Source organism: Macaca nemestrina, chromosome 7 (genome assembly GCF_043159975.1).
Source record: "Macaca nemestrina isolate mMacNem1 chromosome 7, mMacNem.hap1, whole genome shotgun sequence".
Classification (NCBI taxonomy): domain Eukaryota; kingdom Metazoa; phylum Chordata; class Mammalia; order Primates; family Cercopithecidae; genus Macaca; species Macaca nemestrina.
In genome coordinates, this window is record NC_092131.1 from 168,243,946 (window position 1) to 168,267,802 (window position 23,857).

Here is a 23,857-nt window from a genome sequence, read left to right on the forward strand (position 1 = left end):
TAGATGATTCAAATAGCATAACTTCTTTAGGTTTGTGGATTTTTCTCAACTCATTGACTGTTCAAGGACTAAATAATTTTTCCTGTCAAATGAGTGCTTCCCTCTTGGTACCTATATTTTGGACAATTATGGGTTTATAAGCATTTTTCTTCAAGGTGGTAGAAGGGGAATGAAGGTAAAATATGAGCTGGTTAGTTTTAATTCTCATCAGCTGTTCTGCCAAAAGATGTAGGGGGAGAAAATTGAAGTAATGCAATGAAATTAACTTGTGGACTAAAGTAGATTTAATTCAATCAGTGTGTAGTCAGTTACTAGTATCTGTCAAAAAGAGATACTTCATAAATGTTGGAAGGCAGTTAAAAATTCTAGTCCAGGCTTGGCGCGGTGGCTCATATCTGTAATCCCAGTACTTTGGGAGGCCGAGGCAGGTGGATCGCCTGAGGTCAGAAGTTCGAGACCATCCTGGCCAACATAGTGAAACCCTCGTCTCTACTAAAAATACACAAAATTAGCTGGCAGTGGTGGCAGGCGCCTGTAATTCCAGCGACTAGGGATGCTGAGGCAGGAGAATTGCTTCAACCGAGGAGGTTATAGTGAGCCGAGATCGCACCACTGCACTCCAGCATGGGCAACAAGAGCAAAACTCCATCTCAAAAAAAATAATTTTTTTTTTGTCCAACCTAGCAGGCCTGTCCTCTGGTTTATGATTTTGGTTATTTATTTTAGCATTTTATTCATAATTGAAAACCTGGCATGGATTGAGTCTCCCATGTATTTTTCTTGTAGTGTCTTTGCTTACTGATTTCTTCTGAAGTAGCTTGTTTATCTGTGATTGGTTTTTTTGGTGATTGCCAAAAAACCCTGTCTTTTGATATGTGCCTACGTTTCTTTCCCACTCTGTTGCTGATTTATCAGTTTCTTCTCATGATAGCATAAGACTGAGAAGAGCTTCCATGCTTTTTTCACACTCAGTGTTTTGGTGCTATATTGGTTTACTTTCGAGAGCTCAACTTCATTCTCTGATAATAAAAATTCTGCAGTATGTAGTGTTCTCTAGGTAAGCTGACCATACTCCTTGAAACGATTCTGCTTCCTAGTGTACTATCCTTGTTGGTATAAATAAATATACAACTGAGAAAAAATATTGCTCGTTCCTTAGGTGTGCAGTCATAAACTTTTCTAGATATTGCCAAATTGCTTTCCACAGTAAAGATGAGCTAGAGTTCCTAGTGTTCAGTATCTCTGCAAATACATAGTACTGTTGGACTTTTAAATTGTGACCAGTTGACTGAATGGTATCTAGCATAGTTAATTCAATAGATATTTAAGTACCCATTGTTTCAGCTATTGGCTTAGAGGCTGGGCATAGAGTGGTGAACAGAACAGATATAAACGCCTGCCTCACAGAGTTGACTTTCTACAGGGTAGAGACAAACAAGAAGAATATATAAAATGTTAAATGCTATAATTGCTTAGAATAGAAATAAAATGAGGAAGGGCTGTTACTAGTTTTAGAAGTAGCCTGGGGTCTTACTGAGAAGATAACATTTAAGCAAAGATCTGAGGAGGGTGAGGGAGCAAGTGAGGATATCTGTGGGAAAAGTGTCCCAGGCAAAGGGAATAGCAAGCTCAAAGGCTTTGAGATTAGGAGGACAGGGAATCGCAAGGAAGGCCAGTGTGGCCGAAGCAAAGTGAGCAAGTATGCGATGGGGTTGGAAAGGCATTATCCAGCCAGATCGCATAGTATTGTAGATCATTGTAAAGATGTTTTCTTTTGTTCTGAGTGAGATGAAAAACCAGTGGAGGGTTTGAAGAGAAGAGTGATATAATTTTTACTCCTGTGTTAACAGGATCATTTTGCTGTGTTGGAAGGAACTGAAGACTGGCAAGAGGGGAGCAGGTAGACTAGTTAGGAAGCCACTGCTACTACTGATAGCAGATAGACTAGTTAGGAAGCCACTAATAATAATCCAGGTGAGCAGTGGTGGTGGTTCCTGGGTCCAGAGGAGAGCAGTGGAGGTGGTGAAAAGTGCCTGGGTTCTAGATCTATGTAGAGGGAAGAGCACAGAACACTTGCAAATATTGGGTATGAGATAAAAAGATATGTAAGGATGACACTAGGTTTTTGGTCTGAACAGCGAGAAGAAGGGAGTTGCCCTTAACTGAGGTGTGTGAGTTATAGGAAGTACTCAGTGTTGCATGTATTAAAATTGAGATGTCACTTAGATACCTGTTGCAGTCAGAATTCCTTAAGAAATGGCTGGCACACTCAATATAATTGAACATTTTTTTTCTTTTTTTTTGAGACGGAGTCTTGCTCTGTCACCTAGGCTGGAGTGCAGTGGCCGGATCTCAGCTCACTGCAAGCTCCGCCTCCTGGGTTTACGCCATTCTCCTGCCTCAGCCTCCCGAGTAGCTGGGACTACAGGCACCCGCCACCGCACCTGCCTAATTTTTGTATTTTTAGTAGAGACAGGGTTTCACCTTGTTAGCCAGGATGGTCTCGATCTCCTGACCTCGTGATCCGCCCGTCTCGGCCTCCCAAAGTGCTGGGATTACAGGCGTGAGCCACCGCGCCCGGCCAGTTGAACATTTTGACAAAGGAATTATTTACAAAGGTATATGTAGAGTGTAATGAAAGCACTGAGGTAGTGCTGAGTTGAGAGGGCAAGTAGCAGCAGAGATGGTACCACCCTAGTTACTGGAAATTTGAAGAAAGTCATAGAGAGTTGGCCTTGGGAGGAATCACCTTCAGTGAGGGGACTCAGCCAGTGAAGATGACCCCACACTGAGAGAGTCAGAGGAATAAACATTCTCTTCTTGTCTCTGCCAAGGCTTCCATAAGCCTCACCTACTGGAAGCCAGAAGACAAGGGAAGTTGTAGTCCATACTGGTCAACCTTCTAGGGCAGAACAGGATGGAGAAGGGTGGGGGATAAATCTGCATTGGCACATGGAAGAGACCCAGCACAACATCTAATAGGTGGCATGGAGCAGGCTGCTGGATAGAGGAATGTGGGGTTCAGGATCCAGGCCTGGGCTGGCAATAATACATTTGGGTGATGCCAGCCTATAGATGATATTTGAAGTCATGAGAATGTATGAGATGACCAGGGGAGTTATTACCTAGAGAAGTACTGATTCCCAGGGACCACAGTGTCTACAGTTTAGGGTAAAGAGAAGAAAACAGCAAAGGAGACTGAGCATGAGTGGTAGAAGAAAGAACCAGGAGAGTGTAGTGTCTTTAAGTGTTTTGAAGCAGGAGGAGAGATCTGTATCAAATGCAGTTGATGACAATGAAGAATTGACTGTTAAATTTAACAACGGGAAGGTTATTGGTGATCTTCACAAGTGCAGTTTTGTGGGAGTGGTGGGATAAATTTTCTTGACTTTAAAAAGAATGTGGGAGGAGACGTTTGAGACAGCAGGTATAAATGACTTAATTTTAAGGAGTTTTGTTATAAAGGAAAGGAGAATAATGGGCTGGTGGGAGAAGTGGGTTAACACTTTCTAATTTTTTCTTTTTTTGGCATTTCTTTTGTAGCGACAGGGTCTTGTTATGTTGCTTAGGCTGGTCTCGAATTCCTGGGCTCAAACAATCCTGCCTTGGCCTCCCAAAGTCCTGGGATTACAGATATCAGTCACTGTGCTTGGCCAGTTAAGACATTTTTTAAAGGTGGGAGAAATAACTACATGTTTACTTGATGATAGATCCAGAAAAGAGGACGAAAATAATATGGGGAGGGGTGAGTATTCCTGGATCTATGTTCTTTAGTAGATTATGAGCTTGATAGGATCTATTGTGTAGGTGGAGGGATGGCCCATTGCTGGGGCTTGGGCAGTTTTCCAACTGTAACTGGAGGAAAGGCAGAATATATGGGCATAGATATGTGTAGATGGGTAGATGTCACAGGGGCTTGAGGAAGCGGTCTAAGAAAACCATGGATAAGTGTTGTGGAGGAGGTACTGGAAGTAGAAGGTAAGAAATAGTTGTTGGGGAAGTGAGAAAGTATAGTTTCTTATTTTCCAAATAGGAAAATGCGGTATAGATGTTGGGTGACAATAGGGGCCCACATGAAGTTGGTATTCATAAATTTAAGGTGAGAACAGGTATACTTTTCCCCGACTCATATTGTGCTGTATGGGTGCAGGCCCAGAAAGACCGGACAGAAGGGTAGGACTTAATCATGATTATAGTTTAGCAGAGCAAATGCAATGAAATGAGAGAGGGAAAAGGAGATGATTAGAATGATTGACATGAATTTAAGTGGGATAAGGAAATAAGTGAAGATATGGGGGAAGATGAGGGGCAGTAAAAAGATCGTGGGATCACAGGACTGCAGATTCTTCTGGGCAGAAGGATTATTGACCTTCTTGAAAAAGTGTGAGTTGGAGAGGTGGGAAGTGGTGGCTGTAGATTAGAATGTTTCACGTTGAGATTTGGTGGGGCAGGGGGTTGCAGATGATGGTAATGATAGAGTCTTATATAAAAATATGGGCGTGCCTGGCTGTGAGGTGGTGTGGAGACCTCATCCTTGGAGGTTTTAGTTTACATTTCCTTAGTTGTTGCTGACATTGAACATCTTTGTATTTGTGGTGCCTGCTTTCTTTGTGAACTGCTTGTTCACATTCTTGGACCATTTGGCTATTTTGTTTCTTATTGATTTGTGGGTTAAAAAAGATGTAATCTTGACACTTATCTTTTGATATTTGTGTTTGCAGGTGTCTCCTGATATGAGATTCACTTCTATAGTGGTGTGTTTCAGTGCATTGTTTTAAATTTTAGTTGAATTTATCAATTTTCTAGCCTACTGTTCATGGTGTTTTATGGCCTTGAGAAATCCATCTTTCCCCCAAGGTTAAAGATGTTCTCCTATATTTTCTTATAAAAGTTCTAATTTAGCTTTTTTTTCCTGAAGAGTGTTACATTTTATTGTTTGCTACATTCTCCTGCCATGGTTTTCAGCTCCATTGGGTAATTTAAGGTCTTCTCTATGCTGTTTATTCTAGTTAGCCATTCGTCTAATCTTTTTTCAAGCTTTTTAGCTTCCTTGTGATGGGTTCAAACATCCTCCTTTAGCTCAGAGAAGTTTGTTATTACCAGCCTTCCAAAGCCTACTTCTGTCAGCTCGTCAAAGTCATTCTCTGTCCAGCTTTGTTCCGTTGCTGGCAAGGAGCTGCGATCCTTTGAAGGAGAAGGGGCGCTCTGGTTCTTAGAATTTTCAGCTTTTCTGCTCTGATTTCTCCCTATCTTTGTGGTTTTATCTGCCTTTGGTCTTTGATGTTGGTGACGTACAGATGGGATTTTGGTGTGGATGTCCTTTTTGTTGATGTTGATGCTAGTCCTTTCTGTTTGTTAGTTTTTCTTCTAAGAGGTCCCTCAGCTGCTCAGCTGCAGGTCTGTTGGAGTTTGCTGGAGGTCCACTCCAGACCATGTTTGCCTGGGTTATCACCAGCGGAGGCTGCAGAACAGCAAATATTGCAGAACAGCAAATATTGCTGCCTGATTCTTCCTCTGGAAGCTTCATCTCAGAGGGGCACCCGCCTGTATGAAGTGTCTGTCGGCCCCTACTGGGAGGTGTCTCACAGTCAGGCTACACGGGGGTCAGGGACCCACTTGAGGAGGCAGTCTGTCCATTCTCAAACACCATGCTTGGAGAACCACACCTCTCTTCAGAGCTGTCAGACAGGGACGTTTAAGTCTGCAGAAGTTTCTGCTGCTGTTTGTTCAGCTATGCCCTGCCCCCAGGGGTGGGGTCTACAGAGGCAGCAAGCCTTTCAGAGCTGTGGTGGCCTCCGCCCAATATGAACTTCCCCAGCCACCATGTTTACCTACTCAAGCCTCAGCAATGGCAGACGCCCCTCCCCCTGCCAGACTGCTGCCTCGCAGGTCTGTCTCAGACTGCTGCGCTGGCAGTAAGCAAGGCTCCATGGGCGTGGGACCCACCGAGCCAGGCGCAGGATGTAATCTCCTGGTGTGCCATTTGCTAAGACTGTTGGAAAAGTGCAGTATTTGGTTGGGAGCGTCCGGATTTTCCAGGTATAGTCTGTCACGGCTTCCCTGGGCTAGGAAAGGGAAATCCGCTGACCCCTTGCACTTCCGGCGTGAGTTGATGTCTCGACCTGCTTCAGCTTGCCCTCCGTGGGGTGCACCCACTGTCCAAGCAGTCCCAGTGAGATGAACTAGGTACCTCAGTTGGGAATGCAGAAATCACCATCTTCTGTGTCAGTCATGCTGGGAGCTGCAGCAGCATTTTAAAAACCTAAATGATATAATGACCTACTAATGGCTTATGACCTGCAATTTGGAGTGGTCTGAAGTATCTGATTCATTTAATCATTTCAGTAACTTCGAAAAAATGTCTTGAGATGGTGAGTTTCTTCACACGCTCTGCACAGTTCACAGACGGGGAATCCCTTACTCCCTGGAGAGACCAGGGACAGCGATGAGACTGAGCAGGAGCTGGGTCACAAAATCGTTTGCTACATTCTTTTTTTTTTTGAGACGGAGTCTCACTCTGTCGCCCAGGCTGGGGGTGCAGTGGCGCGATCTCGGCTCACTGCAAGCTCCGCCTCCCAGGTTCACGCCATTCTCCTTCCTCAGCCTCCTGAGTAGCTGGGACTACAGGTGCCCACCACCGTGCCCGGCTAATTTTTGTTTTTTGTATTTTTAGTAGAGACAGGGTTTCACCGTGGTCTCAATCTCCTGACCTTGTGATCCGCCCGCCTTGGCCTCCCAAAGTGCTGGGAGTACAGGCGTGAGCCACTGCGCCCGTCATACATTCTTTTGCAACCATTTTAGATTGGTGGAGAGAGGTAACATAATTACCGTGTACTTCAGTCTTCTAAACAGTATATACCCTTTTGGTTTCCATTTTCTGTGTTTCTTTATGAGTATATAATTTCTCTATTATGTACCAAAGTAGTGAAATTAGGAGCAATTTATCAACCTTTAAAATTTTGATTTTGATGCTGAACATTGAAGTTTGGCCTGTGATGTGATAGTTTTCTTTTGACAATGTGGTTTAGTGTAAGGAATACAGGCCACCAACTCAAAGAAATGTGGATTTGAATCTACTTCTGTCATGACTCTGTCTACCCTTGGGCAATCCTGTTTCTCCATGTAGGAAGAGCAAGAATAGAAGTAACAGTGCTTGATTTGATGATGCCAGCGTCTTATCTTAAATTTACCACGGATTTGAGTTCTGCTTAATATGTAAACATGGTGCCTACTTTTAGTATTTATTGAATTTTTTTGCTAATAGAACCTTAGTTATCTGTATTCAGTGAAGTCAAATTTCTTTGTTCCTTGAATGCTAGACATAAATAGCATTGGTTGTTAACAGAATTTATTTATATTTTTCTGAGAAATTAAAAGTTCTTGGGTATAATATCCTTGATTGTTGAGTCGTTTATTGAATGCAAGTGTGGTTCTGAGTCTCAAAGAATTTAAAAGTCAGTGGTCTTAGGTTAAGTAATAAAAATAAGTGTTTCCCCCCTTTCTCTTACTTGTAGTTGTTCCCGTCTATCACTGTTCATCTGTTTTTCTCTTCTATCTCAGTGTTTGTTTGCCACGTGCCCTGAAGGATGGCCACTGTCATCACAGTGAGATGTAATCCAGATTTGGTTTCTCAGACAAAGGCTCTATGCTTCTTTCTTTCTTTCTTTCTTTCTTTCTTTCTTTCTTTCTTTCTTTCTTTCTTTCTTTCTTTCTTTCTCTCTCTCTCTCTCTCTCTCTCTCTCTCTTTCTTTCTGTATTCATCTTTTTAAAAAAATAATTTCAATTTTTATTCTGGATTCAGGGAGTACATGTTCAGGTTTGTTACCTGGGTATATTGCATGATGCTGATGCAGAGGTTTGGGATACAATGGATCCTGTCACCCAGGTACTAAGCATAGTACTTAATAGTTAGTTTTTCAACCCTTGCCCACTCTCTCTCCCCTCTCTAGTAGTTCTCAGTGTTTATTGTTGCCATCTTTATGTCCATAGTACCCAGTGTTTAGCTTCCACTTATAAGTGAGAAGGTGCAGTCTTTAGTTTTCTGTTCTGGTGTTAGTTTGCTTAGGCTAATGGCCTCCAACTGCATCCATGTTGCTGCAAAGGATATGATTATCGCCACATAGTATTCCGAGATGTGTATGTACCACATTTTCTGTATCCAGTGCACTACTGATGGGCACCTAGGTTGATTCCATGTCTTTGCTCTTGTGAAAAGTGCTGCAATGAACATACACTTGCATATGTCTTCTTGGTAGAAAGATTTCTTTTCTTTTGGATATATACCCGGTAATGGGATTGCTAGGTCGAATGGTAGTTCTGTTTTCAGTTCTTTGAGAAACCTTCAAACAGCTTTCTACAGTGACTGAACTAATTTCCATTCCTACCAACAGTATGTAAACATTCCCTTTTCTCCACAGCCTCATCAGCATCTGTTTTTTTCTTCCTTTCTTTTTTTTTTTTTTTTGACGTTTTAGTAATAGCCATTCTGCGTGATGTGACATGATATCTCATTGTGGTTTTGATTTGCATTTCTCTGATGATTAGTGATATTGGGCATTTTTTCATATGTTAGTTGGCTACTTGTATGTCAGCTTTTGAGAAGTGTTTCTTCATGTCTTTTGCCCATTTTAAAATGGGGTTGTTTTTTACTTGTTCAGCTGTTGAAGTTCCTTATACATTATTAGACCTTTGTCAGATTACATAGTTTTCTAATATTTTCTCTCATTCTATAGATTATCTGTTTATACTGTTGATAGTTTTTTTTTTGTTTTGTTTTTTGCTGAGCAGAAACTCTTTAGTTTAATTAGGTCTCACCTGTCAATTTTTGGTTTTGTTGCAATCGCTTTTGAGGACTTAAGGACTCAAAAGTTTTCCCTTGGTATCCAAGAGGGATGGTTTCAGGATGCCTGTGGATACCAAAATCTAGGAATACTCAAGTCTCTGATATAAAATGGCACAGTATTTTAATATAACCTGTGCAAAAAGTATAGATATCTTCCTTTATATACTTTAAATCATCTTTAAATCACTTGTGATATCTAATGCAATGTAAGTGCTATGTAAACTTATACTGTATTATTTTTTATTTGTATTTTTATTGTTGTATTGTTATTTTAATATAATTTTCTTTATTCATTTATTTTTAGAGAGACAGGGTCTTCCTCTGTCACCCAGGCTGGAGTGCAATGGCATGATCATAGCTCGCTGCAGCCTCGACCTCCTGGGCTCAAGCGATCCTCCTGCCCCAGCCTCCTTAGTAGTTAGGACTATAGATGTGTGCCGCCCACGCCTGGCTGATTTCTTCATTTTTTTATAAAATGAAGCTTACATAGCTTGCTATGTTGCTTTGGCTGGTCTTGAACTGCTGGTCTCAAGTGATCCTCCCACTTTGGCCTCCGAAAGTGCTGAGATGACAGGTGTGAACCACTGTGCCTGGCCAGTATTGTTATTTTTTATTTTTTAAAAATATTTTTGATCTGTGGTTGGTTAAGTCCACCAATAAGTGGGGTTGCCTGTATGTTATTTTTTCTTCCCAAATTAGCTGGACCTCTGGTCCAATTCTCAGATGTTATTTGGAAGATAGGCCTTTATCTAAGAGTAGAGAATATAGACCTTTATCTAAGAGTAGTGAATACAGCTTAACATGTATTCTCTAAGTAGATTTCCATTGTAACAGTGAACGTTTGAAGACTGGTAATTAAAAAGTGAATTTCTGTTTCACACACAGTGTATGTATATGTTGATGCTCACTTTGGAAGATAGTTTGCCATTTTCTGATAAAACTGAAGATCTAGCACTTTCACCCTTACAGGATACTCTAGAGCAGAGGTCCCCAACCTTTTTGGCACCAGGGACCGGTTTTGTAGAAGACAGTTTTTCCACAGACTGGGGTGGGGATGATGGTTTCAGGGTGATTCAAGCACGTTACATTTATTGTGTGCTTTCTTTCTATTATTATTACATTGTGATATATGGTGAAATAATTATACAACTCACCATAATGTAGAATCAATGGGAGTCCTAAGCTTGTTTTCTTGCAACTGGACGGTCCCATCTGGGAATGATGGGAGACAGTGACAAATGATCAGGCATTAGATTCTCGTAAGGAGCTTGCGTGCAACCTGGATCCCTCGCATGCGCAGTTCACAATAGGGTTTGGCTCCTTTGAGAATCTAATGCTGCTGCTGATCTGACAGGAGGCGGAGCTCAGGCCGTAATGCAAGCAGTGGGGGGTGGCTGTAAATAGAGAAGAATCTTCGCTCACTTGCCCACCACTCGCCTCCTGCTATGCAGCCCGGTTCCTAACAGGCCACAGATCGGTACTGATCCATGGTCTGGGGGATGGGGACCCCCTGCTCTAGAGAAACTCTAGCACGAATATTCACAGCTGTATGTTCAGAAGTGCCTCAGATGGAAGCAATACAAATATTCATTAACAGTGGAATGAATACTTAAATAAGTGGATGAATCTTTTCAACATAGCATGAAGTAAAAGAAACATGCCCACAGAATTCTTTAGTATGATTCTATTTATGTAAAGTTCAAACACAAGAAAAAAACCCAATTTTTTAGGGATGTGTATTTAAATATTAAAGTGACAATCAAGGAAATGATTATTCCAGATATCAGGATTGCGGTCACCTCTAGTGGGGAGATGAGGAGGGCCAGATAGCAGGTGTGGTGGTGGCAGTATTCTATTTCCTGTCCTGGATGATGATCATTTATGTTCGTTTAATAATTATTCTTTAAGCTCATATGTATTATCAGTTTTTTTTTTTTATTTTACAGATCTCTTTTTTTTTTTTTAAGACGGAGTCTTGCTCTGTCACCCAGGCTGGACTGCAGTGGCCGGATCTCAGCTCACTGCAAACTCTGCCTCCCAGGTTTACGCCATTCTCCTGCCTCAGTCTCCCGAGTAGCTGGGACTACAGGCGCCCGCCACCTCGCCCAGCTAGTTTTTTGTATTTTTTTAGTAGAGACGGGGTTTCACCGTGTTAGCCAGGATGGTCTTGATCTCCAGACCTCGTGATCCGCCCGTCTCGGCCTCCCAAAGTGCTGGGATTACAGGCTTGAGCCACCGTGCCCGGCCTGATCTCTTTATAAAAGAAATAAAAATCTTTAAAAGCAAATTTCTAATGGTAAAATTTCTGTTACCACCATAGAGGTGGGAACCATTTTTGGAGAGGCAGCCCTTTCCAGCCTGCTTCCTTCCACTTGTGCCACACAGGCACTGCCTGCTCTGTTTGTTTCTGGCCATGGACAGTGACACCCTCATTTTTATTAGTGGTGGATATGGGAAAGGGGACGGTTGTTCAAAGTCATACTTTTTCTGGTAGGACTGTGAGTCTTTAGGTATCTTTGTAGAACGCTTTCTGTAAGTCTCTGAAAGAGATAATCATGCCTTTGGCTTTTCTTCTTGAGCAGTATTCTTGCAGTTCTAAGTTACATTTCAAGAGCTTTGAAAATGGCACTGTATTCTTACCTTCAAACGTAAAAAGTCAGATCTATGAGAAATTTCTTCTGCCCTTCACTTTTTTTCCCCAAAAGTCGAATCATTGAATTCATGCCATATGCATTGTCTATTCCTTTCAAGATGTCACAGATAGCCAGAGTTAGAAAAATGTTTAACAGCGTGACCAGAATGCACTGGATCAATGTTCAAGATAAACAGGGGGAAAAATATTATGTGCAAGTCTATAAACACTATTTTTAGAGATACAAATAAAAACAAAATAACCAGACTGCTGTTTGGTCAGTATAGTTGTTGACTCTGCATATTTTTGCTTAAAACTATTCTATTTTTTCTTCAATTTAATTTGATGAAAAGCTGTTTTGGGTAGGAAATTTTAATTGTAATGACATTTGAATTTCTTCCCTCCTCTGTATCCTTGTGTCAACAATTAGACTGAAGGGAAAAGAAAGGATATTACTCTAGCAGCCTGTACTTTTAAATTAAACCTCAAATCTTTTCTTTCCATGAGGCAACAAGACAGTTTTACGTGTCCTCATTGATGCAGTTCCTTTTTCCCCTCTTCTGGTATGGTATATAGTTTGTACTAATATAGTCTCATATTACAACGGCAATATAGTAGAAGATTCTTCCCTTTGATATTTTAAAACATCTGAAATAACACAAGCAGAACTATACATTAAAAAATTTTTTTGTTTGTTTTGGCTAACAAGGCTAAAAAAATTTTCAACTGGATAACCAAAAAAAAAAAAAAAAAAAAGGAAAAAAGGAAAACTCCAACAACAAAAAAACCTTTCCTTATAGCTGAATGTTGAATATTGGGCCTAATTTGATTTTCTTTTTAAAAACCTTCAAAAGATACAAGCAGAATCTGTGTGCTAAACTGCTAGTCTCCAGCGCCATTTTGTGTTTTCTGTTGTTTTGAGACAATTCTTTGTTTTTACTGCTCCAGCTGCATCATTTTCATCATCCTGAACTTTCATTTTCCTGCCCTGAAGTTGTATATTTCCTTTAGCAGATCCAGCCTAGGCAGCTTTATTTCCGTTTCCTTTTCCTTTAAATCTATGACCTTTTGAGTCTCATTTGTTTAGGGATTCTTGGTGATTTTACATGAGTTTTTTTCAGTGTTTCTTTTTCTACCTTTCCGTCTAGTACTTTCCACATCGCTTCCTTGTTTCTTAGTCATAGGTTACAATTACTGGCTGCTTCTGCTTTATTTAGTATTTCTTTAGCTTTTTTCTTAAATAGAATTAATCTCTCTTTTGCTCTACTACTAAAGTGTATCCATTTTATTTCCCCATGATTTGAGAAAAGGATATGTGGGTGCTTTCTACAGGTCAGATTATCTAAGTCACCCCAAAATTTCAGCAAACATCTAATCTAGACATGTCATTTGAGCATCCTCAGCACTTCTTTTTTTTTTTTTTAAGTTTATTTTTGTGGGTCCATAGTAGGTATATGTATTTACTGGGTATATGGGATATTTTGGTACAGGTGTGCAATGCATAATAATCACATCATGGAAAATGGGGTATCCATCCTCTCAGGCGTTTTATCCTTTACAGCACTTCCATTTTTCTTCTTGCTCTTGCTTCGCTCTGAGTTTAGTGTATACTTTGTTTTGCTTCATTCTTTTTTTGCAAAATAATCCTCCTTGAAAAGTATTAGAAAGTCTGTGTTTTTATACCAGGGTTCAGGGCCGGGGTCTCTATAAACTTTTTATTGGATTTAATAGTATCAGACACTGCAAATGTTGATTGCTTAAATGCTTTGTGTAATGTTTTTCTCATTTGAATATTTAGTGCTTGACCTTTATCTTCTAATCTTTAAAAGATTAGACATAAAAGAATTATGTCATCAGGGGTTGCATCCATTGGGAAACCTTTCATATGAATGGATCTGGTTTTACATCATTTTTTTCTATACTCATCAGTTGCCAGAGAGACATTTTATACTAATCAGAGGGAGGTTTGTTTGGAAATCTTCCAATTTTAGTTTTATCTGTATTTTCATTAGTTCTGCCTTTGATTTGTTCAATGCTTCTGTTATATTAAAATCTGTTGTTAGGTAATTTAACCTGTTGAATTTTGTTATTTCCAGTGGTATCCAGCTTTCATCCAATTTAGTCTGTTCCTCTAAAAAATTTGTCTTATGGCAAATTAAAGTCATCAACATAATACTTGATTTGATGGTGGTAGGTTTCAGTCCCCAAAGCAGCCACTGTTTTCACTATCACCATTTTTGACTGCTGTGGTTATCTTTCTGGTCCCAGGCCCCCAGAGCCGAGCCATAGGATCGCTAGCAGAGACTGTACTCTCAAGTTCACATGAAGGACTGAATGTTTACTTTTATTATTAGATAATTTAAACTAGTTATACTGGACTTAGCTTAATGAGAGAACATTAGTGACTCTTTTTTGAGTTTAACTTGTATTCCAGATACTCTTCTGGTTACCAAATGACTTGTATTCCAGTTACTCTTCAGTTAGACAACTGGCTGCATCATCAGATCATCTGGGTACTACATTGTTTTCTTTTCTTTTTTTTTTTTTTCAGACAGGGTCTCACTCTGTCGCCCATGCTGGAGGGCAGTGGCATGATCTTGGCGGCTCACTGCCACCTCCGCCTCCCAGGTTCAAGCAATTCTTTTGCCTTAGCCTCCTGAGTAGCTGGGACTATAGGCACGCACCACAATGCCCGGCTAATTTTTGTTTTGTTTTGTTTTTTTGTTTTTTGAGACGGAGTCTCACCCTGTTGCCCAGGCTGGATTGTAATGGTGCAATCTCGGCTCACTGCAACCCTCTGCCCTCCGGGTTCAAGTGATTCTCCTGCCTCAGCCTCCCGAGTAGCTGGGATTACAGGCGCCCACCACCACGCCTGGCTAATTTTGTGTATTTTTAGTAGAGACGGGGTTTCACCATGTTGGCCAGGCTGGTCTCAACTCCTGACTTCAAGTGATCCTCCTTCTTTGGCCTCCCAAAGTGCTGGGATTAGAGGTGTGAGCCACTGTGCCCGGCCTCATCTGGGTACCATGTTCTAATAGCATCTAGTGTATCCCTCTCAAGTGCTATTGTCTCTTCTTTGTATGATTATCTTTTTTCTTTTTTATTATACTTTAAGTTCTAGGGTACATGTGCACAACGTGCAGGTTTGTTACATATGTATACATGTGCCATGTTGGTGTGCTGCACCCATTAACTCATCATTTACATTAGGTATATCTCCTAATGCTATCCCTCCCCCCTCCCCCCACCCCACAACAGGCCCCAGTGTGTGATGTTCCCCTTCCCGTGTCCAAGTGATCTCATTGTTCAATTCCCACCTATGAGTGAGAACATGCGGTGTTTGGTTTTCTGTTCTTGCGATAGTTTGCTGAGAATGATGGTTTCCAGCTGCATCCATGTCCCTACAAAGGACATGAACTCATCCTTTTTTATGGCTGCATAGTATTCCATGGTATATATGTGCTACATTTTCTTAATCCAGTCTGTCATTGATGGTGTATGATTATCTTATGGACTCATAACTCTCCTTAAAAAAATTAAGATTATTTTAGGTGGGTTTTGGGAAGGAGAGCAAATAAGTGCTTCTGATCAATGTCATATTTAATTGGAGTTGACGAATTCTCTTTACTTGCTCTAGAAAGATAATAAAAGGTTATTTTTGATAAAGTCCTTAAAATCAGGGTAGAACCTCTTCTAAAAACACATGAAACATGAACTCAGAGACTACGAAAAGGGACAGCTGTAGCATTAGTGTTGTGGTAGGAAAGGCATCTTTTCAGTGGTGTACCTGAGGTGTAGTGTGTGTGTTTAGGTTTAGGTAGTAAAACAGAAGGAACACTTGGTGGGTGTCAGGGGATCTTAGTTTTGGTTTTGGTTTTGGGTTATCTTAGAACCTTTTTTTAACTCCAAACAAAACCAACTGTTAGAAATAATATCTCCTTGCTTCCATCTAGGGATAGTTGTGAAGATCATGTGGAATTATTTTACAAATTATAAACTTCTATACAAAAGCTACGAATTACTTTTTAGGTGAAGAGAAGCAAATTGTTGGGTTGGAATATACTGTGGGTCACATTTAAAATTAGGTCATTAACATGAGGCTGTCATTAAAATATCCAAGCATCGTACTAACATATATATGTAATTAGAAAAATAAAACAAATAACCATTAACTCATTTTCTCTTTTATTTAGCTTTTTTTTGTGTGTATGTGATTTGTTCAACTGTTTTAACTTCTGCAACTATAGAGGTGATACAGGGAACTTGAAAGATGATTAAAAATAAGAAAAACAGGATGTATGATGAAAGGTTTAGGATGCTAAGCAAAAGAAGTCTGAGAAATGGTTTAATAATTTGTGTTTTCCAAGTTGTAAAGACAAAGGAAAAAAAAATCAAATCTACTTAAACTAAAATGCAGGGGATTTAGATTAGCCGTTTGTGTTATGAGTGTTAACTGGGCATCCAAGGGAGAGTTGGGAAATCACCTTTACTGAAAAACTTTCAAAATGGGTTTGGTTTCATTTAATGGAAATGGGTTCAACAATGGTCCTTCTTGCTGCATGGGATAGAGTAAGGTTATTTATTAAGGAGTTTTTTCAACCCTGTAATTCTGTTCTCTTGGCTTTTAATTTTGTGATAATTCTACAGTGTTTTTTACCTGTGTGTTAAGCGAGCACACTCAGTGTCCTCAGAAGGGTTAGGCTTAATAGGCACGGTGTGTGTGTGTAAATGAGCCCTGTGGCCACTAGTGACGCTGCAGCCGCAGGTGACCTTAAGCTAACAAGCTGATGGTGGTCGTCAGTGCTGTCATTTCCTGAAACCTACCAGGTGAGGCTCTGTGTGAGATGTGTTACATGGGCACTTTCTCCATTTCATTAAATCCTAGCTTTAACCTAATAGGGTAGATTTCATTATCTCTCTTCTATACGTGTTGAAACTAAGCCTTAGAAATAAAGTTCAACAATTTGTACAAAATTCTCTTATCTCTTAGGTAGCAGAATCAGGATTCGATTTTAAGTATGCCTGACTTCAAAGTTGGAATTTTTTGCACTTGATACTATTCATTAAAATTGAAATATATATAGTTGATCATCTGAAACTAAAAAAAAAAAAAACTCTGTTTTTCTATATCACTAAGATACACATTTTTTGTTCGTTTCTGCAAAAAAAGAAGCTGTGTTGTTTACACTTGGTCTGCAGCTTCAGGGAGGGTTTGTGGTTGGTTAAGAAGCTGCCTTTGGGCTGGAGGCAGACACCTGGACAGAAGCCTCAAGGCTTGGGAGCTGCAGCCAGGCCTCAGGGCACTGCACTGCGAGGCTCCCAGTCGTGTGGGAGGGTGAGTCTTTTGGCCTGTGGAAGTTGGTCCGGTGGTTTTCCTTCTTGATGCATTTCACCTCCTTGTGTAGACAGTCACAGAGAATGCGGGTCTGTGTGGCTATAACGCAGGGCATGCAGACCCATGGTTAGGGTTTTCCCGGGGGCCAGGACAGCTTCCTTGGCATCCAGGGTGTGACCCCACCCATCCTGGGGCAGCGTCTGCATGCAGCGCTGATTATGAATCTTGTAGGCATGCTTGGCATGCTAGTTTGCCAGCTTGTAGCAGAAGTGGTTCCTGCCTTCTGGGGCCACACTGTTGCAGTTGAAACAAAAGCCCAAAGACAGAAAGAGGGAAGTAGAGGAGGCCCACAGATACAGGTGGACCAAGCAGCTGGCAGCAGCCTTGACCTCGGTAGAATAATTCTGGTAGATTTCGGAACTCATGTTGGTTGGAGATAAAAACCATTGTTAGCTGGTCTGAGAAGAAGGGGATAGGCAAGGAGATGGTCCCAGAGGAGAGGAGAGTGGAGCGTAATCAGAGACTGGAGTAGGGGAAGACTCTGAGTCTGTGGGTTTATTCCATCCTAACACTGTGGAGGCAAGACACTGCCTGGTGGCTGTCCATTGTTTTTCTCTTTTCTTTTCCTTGCCTTTCCCCTTTCCCTTCCCCTTTTGTTAAATAAAAAGCAAGCCAGCATAATAAATGAATTTGATCTTAGTTTATCAAATGAAAAAACCTTCAAATGTACCTTTTCCAACTGAAAGGTGACATGTGCAAAAGAATAAAGCACATGTGGGATACTGCATTGTACATTCTTAGTCATTGTCATGTGTGGAGTGGGATGGAAAGAATATCCTCACATGATTTGTTGTGAGAATACTACATTGGTCTCAGAATTTTCAGTGACTTGAGAATGGAATTAATGCTAATGAATTATGAATATATACTGTTTAATTTAGTGGCATTGAGTGGTGAGGATGTCAACATACTGCTTTTCATAACCCGTGGTGATAATTCCTCTTGGAAAAGTAAATCTATATTTTATCTGTTTATTTAGCACTTGAAAAGAACCTGGGCTGGGCGCGGTGGCTCACACCTGTAATCCCAGCACTTCGGGAGGCCAAGGTGGGCAGATCACAAGGTCAGGTGATTGAGACCATCCTGGCTAACACAGTGAAACCCTGTCTCTACTAAAAATACAAAAATTAGCTGGGCGTGGTGGTGGGTGCCTGTAGTCCCAGCTACTCGGGAGGTTGAGGCAGGAGAATCGCTTGAACCTGGGGGGCGGAGGTTGCAGTGAGCCAAGATTGTGCCACTGCACTCCAGCCTGGGCGACAAAGCGAGACTCCATCTCAAAAAAAAAACAACAACAAAAAAACGAACCTGATATAGAGCCTTATGGTCATGATCTGTTATATCCTGTGTATTGCACATGAAGGGAAATATTGTCTTTAATAATGGTACTGCTGGTTTTTTAAAATCATGAAGTTTCAGAAAGCTTGCTTTCTTCACCTCTTACTTTCTAGCTAAGCAGATACTTAATGTGGTTTTATATTTACCTTTAAAATTCTGTAGTTGTGGAGTCTTCTGCCTTGTGTTTGTAAAGAGTTTATAAAAATTTCCAGTGAACTGTGGGGTTTTCATGAATAACCCCGAGAAACAAAAATCACCTTAATAGAATCCTAAATGTGTTATGTCGTCATGAATTTCTCCCTCCATGGGGGAATGCTGTGTGAGTCAGATTTGTCAGAGCGATATCAGGCACCTGGAATTTCTGGCATTCTGCCGTTGAGAGAATCACGAACCTTTCAGTATTAGAGAAGAATCCTCAGAGATAGTTCTTTCACTGAACATTTCTTGAACTTCTATTTTTGAACATTTCCTAGAAATTAATAGAATGAAGCTTAAAAAGATTAAGTGACTGTGTACATGGTCGCAGAATTGGGAACAGTAGTCTTTGGCTTCAAACTTAAGATTTCTAGCTTATAGGTACTTAGTTACCAAACGCTAAGGAATCAGGTGTATCATGCACCATGCCAAGTGCGGAAGGTACAGAAATGCCTGTCACACACTGCCTGTCTGTCTTTTTTTTTTTTTGAGACGGAGTCTCGCTCTGCCACCCAGGCTGGAGTGCAGTGGCCGGATCTCAGCTCACTGCAAGCTCCGCCTCCCGGGTTCACGCCATTCTCCTGCCTCAGCCTGCCGAGTAGCTGGGACTACAGGTGCCCGCCACCTCGCCCGGCTAGTTTTTTTTTTTTTTTTTTGTATTTTTTAAGTAGAGACGGGGTTTCACCGTGTTAGCCAGGATGGTCTCGATCTCCTGACCTCGTGATCCGCCCGTCTCGGCCTCCCAAAGTGCTGGGATTACAGGCTTGAGCCACCGCGCCCGGCCCTTGTCTTTCAGAATATTGTTGGGAGAGCTGAAGTGCAGTGGCCCAGACTGCTCCTGGTGGGTATGTCAAGAATGCAAGGCTCTGACTGCTCCTTCTCTGTGTTTCTCACAGTTGTGTTTTCAGCAAGCAACCCTGAGGGATGACGTCATATCTCCCCCAGGCTGCTTCCACTTGCTCAAGGAACTTACTCACTTACTGGAAGGAACGCTGAGCTGAGGGCGTGCACTCAGCTCAGTGTTCCTCTCAGATCACAAAGGAACACTCAGCTCAGTGTTCCTTCCCTGTGACAAAGCCCACAGCATGTACAGGACTCTTTGAATTACCACTTTGAGACGGGGGCGATGAGGAACCAACAAAAATTAACATGAGGTTTGACTACTGCTTTTGCCAGAGACAGCTTTGTCTCTGGCCCAGGTGTCTCGTGTCTTCTGCTAGCACCCGTGAAACAGTAACAGGCTAACCTGTCAGCTTACAGATGGGGTGGAATCTCAGACCCTGCATAGTTATTGGCACATATCTCTTGTGAGGTGATTTAGATGTGAGGAAACCAACAAATACAGTTCAGCGTGGCGGGTACAGAGTGCTGTGGGATAACCCAGGGAAGGTACCCAGTTCAGCTGGTCAAGGTCAGGAGGCTTTTCTGATTCCACTGCTCTCAAGGTGAAGATATTGGTGGGTTCATCTATTGAGGGGAGATCTTTTCATTGTTAGTGTATGACACAGGACATGTCACATGGTTCGTGATGACAGAGCTTGCTCAATGAGTGAGTGAACTGTTATTTGTGGTTATTGGGTGTGATTTACTGCATCACAGGTTCCTTATGTTTGCTCTTAAAGTTTGTCTCATTTTTAAAGACCAAAGTCCTGGGAACATGCTTGTTTTTCAATGAAAAGCAACTCATGTAGAAACCTACCATGAATAGGCCGGGCGCGGTGGCTCATACCGGTAATCCCAGCACTTTGGGAGGCCAAGACGGATGGATCACCTGAGGTCAGGAGTTCGAGACCAGCCTGATCAACAGGGAGAAACCCTGTCTCTACCGAAAATACAAAATTAGCCAGCTGTGGTGGAGCATGCCTCTAATCCCAGCTACTCGGGAAGCTGAGGCAGGAGAATCACTTGAACCAGGGAGGTGGAGGTTGCAGTGAGCGGAGATCTCGCCATTGCACTCCAGCCTGGGCAACAAGAGTGAAACTCCGTCTCAAAAAAAGAAAAAAAATCCAAAAGATGAAAAACAAACAAAAAACCTACCATGAATCTATTCTAACAGGTGAGGAAAGTGGTTGAGTTTGCAGAATATCTTGTATGTAGATTAACTTAATACTAAATGACATTATGGTCCAATTACTTATTTTGTGAACTTTTTATTTTCTAATACTTTTTAGATTTTTCAGAAGAGTTACAAAGATAATACAGCGAGTTTCCATGTACCTTCTACCCAGCTTCCCCTAATATTATTATTTTATATAGCCATGATATCTTTATCAAAATGAAGAAATTAACATTGGTATACCACAGACTTTATTTGCATTTCTCCAGTTTTTTCCACTTATGTCCTTTTTCTCTTCTAACTTGGGATACCCCATTGCATTTATTCTTTGTATTTCCTTAGTCTCTTCTTATTTGTGACAGTTTCTTAGTCTTTTCTGAACTTGACACTTTTGAAGAGTAGACCATATTGTAGAATGTCCCTTAATTTGGGTTTTTCTTATTTTTATTTTTATTTTTCATGATGAGGCTTAGTTTATGGATTCTGGAGGAGAATACCCTAAGACGATGTACCTTTCTTGTTGGATCATGTCAGTGGACACAAAATATTTGTAGGCCTTACTGCTGATGATGTTAACTCTGATCACGTAGTTACCTCTTAGTTACCGCTTAGAAACCTCTGTCAGGTTTCTCCCTGTAAACTTCCTGTTTTTCCCTTTCCATTTATTGTTCACTAGCAGCGAGTCACTAAGTCCCGCTCGCACTCAAAACGATGGGAGTAAGCTTCATCCATGGAAGGAGGAATTTCTGGGCATGTGTTAAATACAATGACAGTAAATAATATTTTGAGGCTATGCAAAGATACTGTTTTTCCTTAAAAGTTCAGTGGAACTAGTTCTCTCTGAATGAAGCCGAGATTGCCTTGGACAAGAGGTCAAGTTATAATGACTAAATACTTGACCTTTTTATTTATGCTTTACTGCAGAGCTATCTATATTATAAATGGTGCTATTCTTGTGTCATTGAACCTTCTGTCAATTTCTTTGAAGAGTGGAAGCATTTATATTAACTGAATGGGGTTAATGAGGGTACATTTGTAAAACAAGGTGAAACATCAATAATTGATTTTAATTTCTTTCTCATTAATCAGTTACAAAAAGCTTATTTTATCTTTTGTCATTTGTTGCTTACCAAGTAAGAAGCCATATATATACATACATACATACATATATATACACACACACACACACACATACACACACACAGTATGGACATATATGTATATGGTTAGCTATATCCCAAGTGATTTATATATCCATGTCTAAAATCCATTGCTTAGAAAAACCTGCCTTAATGTTGTGCTTCCTGTGCAAGAGACAGTCATGGTCCATGCAGTTAAGAGGTGCAGTCTTTCAAAAATTATCCCAACAGAAGTAGGCATGTCCCGGTGATCCAACAGTCATCCCAGGACATGCTAACCATTTGGCTGATCTCCCTCAGAAGTTGGGATAATTCTAAGGTAGCCTTTGTTGCCTTGGGGGTGGTGTCCAGATGGCCTGGTCCAGAGAGAGAATGTGGTTAATGTGTTTTTAGATTCATAAGGGGAAAAAACATCATGGTGTTTGGATGTACAACATAACCACATTCCTTACTGTTGTTCTTGGAAATGCCATAACGTAGCAAATTCTTGTTTTCATTACTAAATTCAAAAATTTTGACTCAGAAGTGGTAGTATTTGGTGCAGTGCTAGATATGGGTACACACTTGTAGCATTTAAAAAAATTGTAAAATCTTAAAAACGATCAAGATGTGGCAGTGCTGAGTTAATAGCAGTCAATCAAATTGAATTTGACCATTGGGACTGAGATTTGGCCTCTCAACCATATATTATTGCTTTGCTCCAGAAAATATTTTAGTAGTATTGTCAGAAATGCTTCCATTTACTTTTTCCTTAATTTTTATTTTTGGCAGAGCATTTGGTAATTCTTGAGGTCATTACTAGGGTTTGGGTTGGGATGGGAGAGGGTGTGATCTTATAGGAATTTGAAATTGAGAAGGCAGCACTGCTGAAAAATGCATTACGGCCAACCTCTGAATTAGGTTGACTTAATTTGTTGGGGGCAGAGGGCAGAAGAGATGTAGGTGTTAACAAATATGTTAAAATAACTCTTATTTAGTGCTGGGTGTGGTGGCTCATGCCTGTAATCCCAGCACTTTGGGAGGCCGAGGCAGGCGGATCATCTGAGGTCAGGAGTTCAAGACCAGCCTGGCCAACGTGGTGAAACCTTGTCTCTACTAAAAAAAAAAAGAAAAAAAAAATTAGCAGGGCATGGTGACATGCACCTGTAGTCCCAGCTACTAGGGAGGCTGAGGCAGGAGGATTGCTTGAACCTAGGAGGTGAAGGTTGCAGTGAGCCAAGATCGCGCCACTGCACTCTAGCCTGGGCAACAGCGCGAGACTCTGTTTCAAAAACAAACAAACAAACAAACAAAAACCAAAACTCTTATTTATAGAGTACCTGGCTAGATATTTGGTATTTTGTATACATTTTATTTAAGTTCAAATTAGCCCTTCAGTGTTAGTATTAGACAATTTTGTGGATGAGTTAAATTAAGCTCAAGGAAGTTAGGTAACTTAAGATCACATAACTAGTATGTAATGGAACTGCAGTGTGAATTCCTTTCAATCTGATTCTAAAACCCATAACTCTTCTTTATATTGCACTCTCGTCCTCTGTGGTATGCATACAGTTGGCTGTGCAGCAGTAGGCCCTTTTGGTATATTGTATAGAAAATGAGCCATTTCATTGTTTGGGAATACTTGCGTTTCCTCCCCTTCCCCCCATTTTTAGTATCTGTTAAAAGAAGAAAGCTTTTGGCTACTTAAAAAAAACTTAGTTATGTTGTTTAGTTTGGTGCCTTTTGATCTGGTCATGACAATGGGAGCAATACTCTTGCTACCTGTTTTCTTTAAACTGAAAAATCTGGAAAAAATGTATTAGTACGCAGGAGTGCTAACATGGAAATGAGTTTTTCTTGACTGCTAATAATTAAGCAAAAAGATAATTATGTGTTACAAGCCGTGCATGCTGAAAGTAAAATGAAATTCATCTGCTTCATATTTTTTAGGAAAATTGATAAGGCATCATTGTTAATATTTTTCACATTACCTTTTGGATTTCTTAATTCAGATATTTTCTCTCCACAATTTTGAGAAAAAATTAAGAGGGGTTGTTGCCCAAAACTGGGGGAGTCTTGGAACCAAGTTGTGATTGTATATTTTTATAAAAGCTCAGTGTGACCTCAGCACGTCACAGCATTTTTTCAATTTGATGATCTCTGTTTTAAAGTGAGAAAGTTTTTACTTGCAGAGTGTTTCTGAATTCTATGTTAATCTTTTTTTGAGTTCTGATTGGAGGCTCTAGTGATATGATTTTTAGGATAGGCTACATTTAGCTATATT

At 40.7% G+C, this 23,857-nt stretch overlaps 2 protein-coding genes and 1 pseudogene across 3 annotated transcripts in view; 1 reads left to right on the top strand and 2 right to left on the bottom strand.

Moving 5' to 3' along the window:
- LOC105463654 (apoptosis and caspase activation inhibitor) overlaps positions 1 to 23,857 on the top strand; it is a 236,116-nt gene that overhangs the window by 79,444 nt on the left and 132,815 nt on the right. The window lies entirely within an intron of this gene.
- LOC105463652 (cholinergic receptor muscarinic 5) overlaps positions 1 to 23,857 on the bottom strand; it is a 98,859-nt gene that overhangs the window by 62,005 nt on the left and 12,997 nt on the right. The window lies entirely within an intron of this gene.
- Positions 12,970 to 14,032, bottom strand: LOC105463653 (lupus La protein homolog pseudogene; annotated as a pseudogene).